General features: G+C 45.0%; 1 pseudogene; it reads left to right on the top strand.

Annotated features, from left to right (window-relative positions):
• Positions 1–261: 261 nt before the first annotated feature.
• On the top strand, positions 262–8,030 carry LOC126401199 (interferon-inducible GTPase 5-like; annotated as a pseudogene).
• Positions 8,031–8,238: the final 208 nt, after the last annotated feature.

Raw genomic sequence — 8,238 nt, 5'->3', positions numbered from 1 at the left:
TTGGGGGCCTCCACTTCACAGCCAGGACTGACCACTCTGCTTTACAGTGGCTCATGTCTTTCAGAGAACCAGAAGGCCAACTGGCGCACTGGATCGAAGAGTTGCAGGCGTATGACTTCACTGTGGTCCACAGACCAGGGGCACAACATGGAAACGCTGATGCACTGTCCCGCCGCCCCTGCAGTGCCGACGTGCAGTTACTGTGAGAAAAAGGAGACACTGAAGGGAGCACAGCTGCAACCTGATGTGAAATGTGCGGCGATGGGTGCAGAGGGGCCGACATCCAGCCATAGACCAGCAGCTGTGGATGCAGCGGAGTGGGGGCTCAAACAGGAGGAGGATGTGGACATCAGACCAGTGCTTGCATGGGTGGCGACACAGCGCAGACCCCCATGGGAAGATGTCACCATGTTTTCCCAAGCCAATAAGGGACTCTGGTCGATGTTTGAAGCCCTGCACCTGTGTGATGGGGTGCTACAGAGGGGGTGGAAGGAGCCAGCTACAGGAGAGACACGGTGGCAGGTGGTGGTGCCAAAGGCCCTGCGGGAGACGGTGCTCCAGGCATTTTATTATTATTGTTATTATTTATCTGTCTATCTATGCAGTACAGGCACATAATATTGATTTAACAATAAAGGCCAAACACAAGTTTATTGCTGGTCGTGGTCTAATTTCTACTCCAATTGCCCATTTGAAGAAGAAAATGGAAAAAGCACGTGGATTTCCATGCATTTAATATTTGTTTATCCTGTTATAAAACAAACAAGTTGAACACAGCTGTGGACGGAGGGAACACGCACCGTAACATATGCTCAGTTTGCATCAGTCATTTATTCATTTGAGCGTTGTTGTATTGCCAGCCTTTAGTAATATCATTAATTCATTTTACTACTTGGGATTCAGATGGGTGAGTGTGAGCAAACATTCTCAATGTGACAATTTCGTTTCAGTTTGTGGCTGGTAGCCTATATTCCTTTTTTTAATTAAATTCCGACCTTAGTAATTAAACAATATCTTTCACCGTGTTGTCCACGTTTATATATCCTGCATGAAACAACACGATGAGAATGTACGCCCCATACATTCTCATCGTGTGCATTTTGTAGTCCATCTTCAGAACATTGTAGTTTCACCACGTGTGCATTTTGTAGTCCATCTTCAGAACATTGTAGTTTCACCACAGCAGACCCACGTGTCAATAACATCCTTCTCAGCTAAGCACAGCGCGATAAATTCTTCTTTCTCGTTTGGTTTTATGGCGCGTTGTAACCATTGCTCATTAGGTGTATACCGCCACCTACTGTACCTGAGTATGTAGACGATAAATGGACTGCCTTCCGTTTCCACTATACATACATTTTCCTTTTACATACATATATTACTTATAGTATTAAATGTATACATGATTGCATGTGCATGACAGCAAAGTGTATGAATGTGTGCATAAAATAGGCCTATATGAATATGAGAGAAAAATGTATCAATGTGTGTGTTCAAATGTATAAATATGAGAGTGAAAATACATGAATGTGTGAGTGAAAATGTATAAATATGAGAGTAAAAATATATGTATGTGTAAGGAGAATGTATGTGTGTGAGAGGGTGAGAATGAAATATGGCTTGTACGGCCCCTCATAAGTATCTGCACTAAACCTTACTTCAGTGTTCGAGTCTCTTCCTTTCACAGCCCCGCATTTCCTGTTATTCACACTCAGCTCAAGCATTGCGATGTGACAGTGTTCAACCGAAAGTCACATCCACATGCAAAAAATATGAAAGAGGAAGCTGTGGTCAGACAAATACAAGTTTGTGTAACAGTCTTACACAGATCACTTCTCTCTGCTTTTCCTGTAGATCAGCACCTTGACAGTTATGCTTTAGCATCTACACGGGAAAATATGGTGAACAATGTTTTGTGTGACATTGATTGCGAACATATGCAAAATTTGGGGGGTCGTTTTTCATTATCTGAAGTAAGGGTCAAAGGACACAAGGTGTCGTGTGGTGTACAGATTGTGTAGCCCCCCGAGGCAAATTGTGATTTGTAGTATTGGGCTATATCGCAGGCCCCACGGAGTCTCCATGACTTTTGACTATCTTAGTATTTAACATGTTTATCTTATTTTCTCTTTGGCAGTGATGGGAATACATCATTGTCTCCCAAACTGGGAGTGTGGGTGTATTTTTTACACATGATAGGGTGTGCTTTTTTCTTTAGGATGGATTGACTCACACTAATTAGCAAAAACTACAAAAACTACTAATGAATACAAAAAGCTGCAAGGCAGAGGCCTGTGCTGAAGTGTTATTCACATTCAAAATTGGGGGTTTGAAAGCAGCTCTCCATGTTTCTTGGAAGTCATGTGATGTACAGCTAACCAATTGGTTTCTGTCACTCACAGTAGGACAATTTTAAATTGGTCACTGTCCTCACTGTAACTGTCTGAACTCTGACAAACCTTCCTATAGTTTCTTATAAGAGTAAAGAAACTGGAGGTTGACTTTTCTTGCAGCTGAACAACTCATAGAAACTCAGAGCCAGTGTCCTCTTGTCTCATCTGTTTCAACATAAAGGCCCAATCCCAATACACACCTTAACCCTACCACTTGCCCCTACCCCTCCGTTTTGCACGTTCACACATAGGGGTAGGGATGTCCCGATTCTCATTGAGGCAGAGGGGAAGGGCGGAGTGCTAGGGCTATATGGTCCTCCAAACGGAGTTTTTTCAGAGGCACACTTCAAAGCGAGTGCTACGAGAAATCTCCCAGAATGCCTTGTGAATCAACGGCAAGATGCCAGGGAGGGCTTCAGAGGCAATGAAAGAAAACCATAAATGTAAGTATTTTCTTCGTAACTAAAGATTTAAAGACTATGATAACCATCGGAAATGTTGTTTCAATGTATTATATACATTTGTTCTAACAAACATAACAAAAAAAAAATCTCTAGTTGTGAGGTTTCCCCGGCAACATACTCGTCGCGTCTTTTTATGATGTCACTGACGACTAATGATGACGTTTCTGGGTATGAAGGGTTGTCCCATTTCATAGGGGAATATTTCAACCCCTACCCCTTGTAACTTTGTTGCAAGGGGCAAGGGGCACTCGAAAAAGAGGGGTAGGGGTAGGGGCGAAAATGAGAAATGGGATTGGGCCAAAGACTCCAGGTGAGTGGCTTCTAATATTCAGCAAAAGCCCACTTTATTTTGATGAAACATACACTGAGCTGATGTGGTGTGTGTGTGTGGTCATTGTATTTAATATTCCATAAAAATGATGTTAGATCAGTCTAATACTACATTTTTTTATTATTTCCCAAAAGACAATAATGGCGTTTTACTTCTCTTGTACTCCAGTTATCAAGGATTACCATTGAGAGTGGACAATGGACTGAAGACATTAAAAAAGCACTAGAAAATAATGATCAGACCTTAGCTGTAAAAAATTATCCAGGAGAATTTGGACAGGGAGAATAATACTCCACTAAATATTGGCATCACATGAGAGACAGGCTCTGGTAAATCCATCTACATTAATGCCTTCAGAGGCATAAATAACGGGGATGAGGGTGCTGCTCCTATTGGTTGTGTCGAAACCACCACACAGGCTACACCATCCCCCATCCCAACTATCCCAATGTCACACTATGGGATCTTCCTGGTATTGGCACCACCAACTTTCCAGCTGACAAGTACCTGAAGCTTGTTGAATTTGAAAGGTTTGACTTCTTGATCATCTCAGCTGATCGCTTCAGAGAAAATGATGTGAAGCTCGCTAAGGAGATTCAGAGGATGCAGGAAAAGTTCTACTTTGTTCGCTCAAAGATTGACCATAACTTACGTGATGAGGAAAGATGCCAGAGGTCAAAGTTCAATGCAGAAAGGACTCCTAAACAAATCAGGGACAACTGCTTTCAGGGTAAGTGACTTATGTAACGACATATATTAATAGTGAGATTAATTACAAAATGCTCAGAGAGGAGCAGAGCTGTCAACTGATCACCACATGGTGGTGAGTTGGATCAGATGGCAGGGAGGACGCCGCGCAGACCTGGCAGGCCCAAACGAGCAGTGAGGGTCTGCTGGGAACGCCTGGCGGAAGAACCGGGCAGAGGGGGACATTGAGTCTGAATGGGACTTGCTCTGCTCTGCTATTGTCGAGGCGGCAGTTGTGAGCTGTGGCCACAAGGCCGCTTGGGCCAGTCGCGGCGGTATTTCCCGAACCCGCTGGTGGACACCAAAGGTGAGGGGAGCCATCAGGCTGAAGAAGGAGACCTACAGGGCATGGTTGGTCTGTGGGTCTCCAGAAGCAGCTGGCGGGTACCGGCGGGCCAAGCGGAGCGCGGCAGTCGCGGAGGCAAAAACTCGGGCGTGGGAGGAGTTCGGTGAGGCCATGGAGAAAGACTATCGATCGGCTCCAAAGAGGTTCTGGCAAACCGTCTGGCGCCTCAGGGAGGGAAGGCGGCAACTTGCTCACATTGTTTACAGTGGGGGCGGGGAGCTGCTGACGTCAACTGGGGACATTGTCGGGCGGTGGAAGGAATACTTTGAGGAGCTCCTCAATCCCACCAACACGTGAGGAAATAGAGCTGGGGGTCTCGGGGGTGGGTCGTCCAATTTCTGGGGCAGAAGTCGCTGAGGTAGTAAAGCAACTCCGCGGCGGCGGAGCCCCGGGGGTGGATGAGATTCGCCCTGGATATCTCAAGGATCTGGATGTTGTAGGGCTGTCCTGGCTGACACGCCTCTGCAACATTGCGTGGACATCGGGGGCAGTGCCTCTGGAGTGGCAGACCGGGGTGGTGGTCCCCATCTTCAAGAAAGGGGACCAGAGGGTGTGTTCCAATTACAGGGGGATCACACTCCTCAGCCTACCTGGTAAGGTCTACACCAGGGTGCTGGAGAAGAGGGTCCGGTCGATAGTTGAACCTCAGATTGAGGAGGAGCAATGTGGTTTTCGTCCCGGACGCGGAACCGTGGACCAGCTCTTTACCCTCTCCAAGGTGCTGGAGGGGGCATGGGAGTTCACCCAACCAGTCCACATGTGTTTTGTGGATTTGGAGAAGGCTTATGACTGTGTCTCCAGGGGCATCCTGTGGGGGGTGCCCCACGAGTATGGGGTTGGTGGCCCCTTGCTAAGGGCCATCCAGTCCCTGTACCGAAAGAGCGCGAGTCTGGTTCTCGTGGCCGGCAGTAAGTCGGACCTGTTCCCGGTGAGAGTTGGACTCCGCCAGGGCTGCCCTTTGTCACCGGTTCTGTTCCTTACTTTCATGGACAGAATTTCTAGGCGCATCCGAGTGATGGAGGGTGTCAGGTTCGGTGACGGGAGGATCTCGTCTCTGCTTTTTGCGGATGACGTGGTCCTCCTAGCCCCATCGAACAGTGACCTCCGGCTCTTGCTGGGACGGTTCACAGCCGAGTGTGAAGCGGCTGGGATGAGAATCAGCACCTCCAAGTCTGAGGCCATGGTCCTCATCCGGAAAAGGGTGGATTGCCCACTCTAGGTCGGGGGGGAGTTCCTGCCTCCGCTGGAGGAGTTTAAGTATCTCGGGATCTTGTTCACGAGTGAGGGTAGGATGAAGCAGGAGATTGACAGGCGGATTGGGGCGGCGTCAGCAGTGATGCAGGCGCTTAACCGGTCCGTTGTGGTGAAGAGGGAGCTTAGCCAGAAAGCGAAGCTCTCGTTTTACTGGTCGATCTACATTCCAACCCTCACCTATGGTCACGAGCTCTGGGTAGTGACCGAAAGAACGAGATCGCGAGTACAAGCGGCCAAAATGAGTTTTCTCCGCAGGGTGGCTGGGCTCAGCCTTAGAGATAGGGTGAGGAACTCGGACATCCGGGAGGAACTCTGAGTAGAGCCGCTGCTCCTCCACATCGAGAGGAGCCAGTTGAGGTGGTTCGGGCATCTAGTAAGGATGCCTTCCGGACACCTCATTTGGGAGGTGTTTCGGGCATGTCCAACCGGGAGGAGACCTCGGGGCCGCCCCAGGACACGCTGGAGGGATTACATCGCCCCGCTGGCCTGGGAACGCCTCGGGGTTCCCTTGGAAGAGCTGACGGAAGTGGCTGGGGAGAGGACTGTCTGGGCTTCTTTGCTGAGGCTGCTGCCCCCGCGGCCCGGACCCGGATAAGCGGACGAGTACGAGTACACTTCCAAAAAGTTTATTGTGTTTAATGACAGTCTGTGATTTGGTTTAAAGTTTCAATGTGTGCTTACATTTTGTCAGATATTGCAAATACATTAGTAGAACTGGGTTTTGCAGTTTTATTTTGTGACTGTTTTTTTTTACTTTAATACCACTCTGCTGCCTCTCGTGATTGTTTTTTTAAATTGAGATTTTACATAAATGCTAATAAAGTGAAAATGGGATTTGGAGGAGGTGAGTTCAGAAGTGGGTTCAAAAAATAAAACTTCCTATATTTTAATATAACATTTGAAGAAGGTTTCAGAGTGATGTCATTTGTTATTTTTTAATGTCCACTAAATCAAAGCAAATGATGCAGAGAAAGAAAAATAAATAGAATAATGTGTCTTTTTATATACATATTAGACTTTAAAATTTCTATTTGTTTTATATATCTTATCATCATATCATGTATTCCTGTTGTCACACAGGTCTTCAAAGACAAGGTGTTGAGTCTCCTCAAGTCTTCCTGGTGTCCAGCTTTGATTTTATTTTAATTTTCTTTATTAGAATCTTTATTTTGAACATAAATAAAAATAGAACAAAATGTAGGTGATCAATAAGATAATCAGTCATACAAAATAAAAATAAAAAACAATCATAGTAACAGAGGTAAATATTTAGCGTTCGAAAAGGAGTAGGTAGAATTTATGCACTTATCTTGACCTACCCCTTATTTCAAGTAATTTTGCTACAATTAAATATAGATTCAGAGATGCATATTAGCATGCATACATACATAATCAAAGAAATACAATCACAAATGCGAGCTGGAATACTTCTGGTTCTGACTATATGTAAGTGATATGAGAAAACCTAGTTGTAATGTGGATTAGATACCCATGGAAGGAAGATAGCCTACTTACTGTGCCACCTGTGCTTCATATTCATGCAATCTACTGTTTTTGAACAATCTTTTAAATTTGTTTAAAGTGCTGCTGTTTTTGTGATCTCCACCTGTATGACTTCACTTTCTTAGGGGACACCTTTGAGAGAGAACGTCCTGCACACAAGAGACATTCTCTGCTGCTGGCCATGTCCAACATCAGCCAGGAGGTCATCGACAAGAAGAAAAAGGCTTTTCAGTCCAAAATAAAATACTTTGCTATACTTAGTGCAGGTATAGCAGCTGTACCAGTTCCTGGGCTTTCTGTTGCAGTTGATGTGCGTGTGTTGGTTTCTGTTGTTACACATTATGTAAATAGGTTTGGGCTTGATATCCCGTCTTTGCGGAGACTTGCTGACAGTACACGTGCCATTGGATGAACTGATTGCCATCATAGTTTCACCACTGGCTGCAGTTAAAATAACCCCTGATCTTGTGTTGAAGGTGCTTTCTCAGTGTGTGGGCACAGCTGTATTAATGGCAGCAGAGGAAGGGTCCAGATTTATTCCAATATTGGGAATCCCTGCAGCAATGAGATTCTCTTTTATCTCCACCTACAGAGCTCTCAATTATTTCCTCAACATGCTTGCTGAGGATGCACAGAGGGTGTTTAAAAGGGTCCTGGGTTTGGACACCTCCATGTCATTTTGTGAGATGAATGGCAGTGACATTTAATGGCACATTAAAAACTGCAGAGAAAGAGCTTTTGGATTTTTCTTTTAATAAACTGCATTGTTTTTAATAAGCACTGTATTCAAGTCATTATCTTGTATTCTAGCTGCACATTTTAGCAACCATGCATCACAGGTTTTGCAGTTGATCACTCCATCAGTGGCTCCTGTATAAATGTTATTTGCTCATATAAAAGCAAATATTAATGGAAAATGTCTCACAGCTTGTACGCACATTAAAACACGCCTCTTTATCCTTTTAAAACAGGAAAGTCACTATAACACTGAATAATTCAAAATACGTTTTTAATTATTTTCTGGTTTATTACGATTTTTAATTATTTCTATATAACACTGCTGTCTTCTCTGATTGTTTTATGTTCAGAAGTTCTTGATGTGTGTTATTGTGTCTTGTTGGTGCCTGGAGATGGTGTAATGAGAGTTTGCTGCCCTCCAGTGGTCACTGGGAGGAACTACAACACAACGTCCTTTAAAGG

This window comes from Epinephelus moara, chromosome 14 (assembly GCF_006386435.1).
Source record: "Epinephelus moara isolate mb chromosome 14, YSFRI_EMoa_1.0, whole genome shotgun sequence".
Taxonomy (NCBI): domain Eukaryota; kingdom Metazoa; phylum Chordata; class Actinopteri; order Perciformes; family Serranidae; genus Epinephelus; species Epinephelus moara.
The sequence above is the reverse complement of the archived record's forward strand: the minus strand, read 5'-3'. Positions and strand labels throughout refer to the sequence as shown.